The sequence below is a fragment of the Pyrgilauda ruficollis genome, unplaced genomic scaffold, assembly GCF_017590135.1.
Source record: "Pyrgilauda ruficollis isolate IOZ18807 unplaced genomic scaffold, ASM1759013v1 scaffold548, whole genome shotgun sequence".
Classification (NCBI taxonomy): domain Eukaryota; kingdom Metazoa; phylum Chordata; class Aves; order Passeriformes; family Passeridae; genus Pyrgilauda; species Pyrgilauda ruficollis.
This window is the reverse complement of record NW_024527133.1, coordinates 7,689-9,010: the sequence shown is the minus strand read 5'-3', so window position 1 is coordinate 9,010 and position 1,322 is coordinate 7,689. Positions and strand designations below refer to the sequence as shown.

At 63.8% G+C, this 1,322-nt stretch overlaps 1 long non-coding RNA gene across 1 annotated transcript; it reads left to right on the top strand.

The window, feature by feature from the left end:
- Positions 1-172: 172 nt before the first annotated feature.
- Positions 173-1,151, top strand: LOC121360890. Its single transcript, XR_005956267.1, has 3 exons — positions 173-885; positions 1,032-1,084; positions 1,136-1,151. It is a non-coding gene; the product is annotated as an uncharacterized LOC121360890 (long non-coding RNA).
- Positions 1,152-1,322: the final 171 nt, after the last annotated feature.

Sequence of the window (1,322 nt, the reverse complement as noted above, 5' to 3'; positions counted from 1 at the left end):
CAGGCCCTTTCTGCCCCTCCCCCTCCCTAAAAAAACCACCCCCCCATTTGGTCCTCCCGCCCGCCAGGGGGCGCTGCTGCGCCTTCCCGCCCTGTTGAGGGCGAGGCGAGACCGGAAGTCAGCCATGTTCGCCCTGGTGCACGACGGGAGCTGTAGTCACGCAAATGGCCCTTTCTGCCCCTCCCCCTCCTTAAAAACCACCCCCCCAATTTGGTCCTCCCGCCCGCCAGGGAGCGCTGCTGCGCCTTCCCGCCCTGTTGAGGGCGAGGCGAGACCGGAAGTCGGCCATGTTCGCCCTGGTGCACGACGGGAGCTGTAGTCACGCAAATGACAATCACTTCCGGCCACGTGCTTCTGATGCATGATGGGAACTGTAGTTCAAATTCAAATGTAAAACCGGAAGTTGCTTGGCGGCCATGTTGGCACCCGATGCATCCTGGGAGCTGTCGGTTTTTTTTAAAAAAGGGCGGAAGTTCGGCCATGTTGGCGCCCGATGCATGCTGGGAGCTGTAGTTTGCCGTGACAAAGAACTCGGGCGGGGTCTCCGCCTCGTGCCCCGGGCGTTACTGGTCCGTACTGGAGGCAGCTGCTCGCCCCGCCCCCATGACGTCACCCACACCGAGGCATCATGGGTAGGCGGCCGAATTTACTGAGGGACGGTCACCCCCACGTCCGGGGGGCACCCAGGTGTCCAGGGAGGGTCCCCAGGTGTGCCAGGTGACCCCACATGTCCATTTGAAGGTCCCCAGGTGTCCCAGGTGTGTCCCAGGTGTGTCCCAGGTGTGTCCCCCGCTGTCCCGGCGGGTCCCCAGCTGTGCCAGGTGTCCCCAGGTGTTCACAGCAGGTCCTTCACGTGTCCATTGCGGGGCTCCCAGCTGTCCCCAGGTGTGTCTCAGGTGTGTCTCAGGTGTGTCCCACGTGTCCATTGGGAGGTTCCCAGGTGTCCCAGGTGTCTCAGCAGCAGCGGGCGCTCCCTGGGTATCACGGTTTGAGCCCCTCGTTCCGGCCCAGCTCTGGCCCAGCTGTCCCAGGTGTGTCTCAGGTGTGTCCCCGCTGTCCCAGGTGTCCGTTGGGAGGTTCCCTGGTGTCCGCAGCTGTCCCAAGTGTCCCCAGGTGTCCATTGGGAGGTTCCCAGGTGTGTCCCAGGTGTCCCAGGTGTGTCCCAGCTGTCCCCAGGTGTGTCTCAGGTGTGTCCCCGCTGTCCCAGCTGTCCCAGGTGTGTCCCAGGTGTGTCCCAGGTGTGTCCCAGCTGTCCCAGGTGTGTCCCAGGTGTCCCAGCTGTCCCAGGTGTGTCCCAGCTGTCCCAGGTGTGTCCCAGGTGT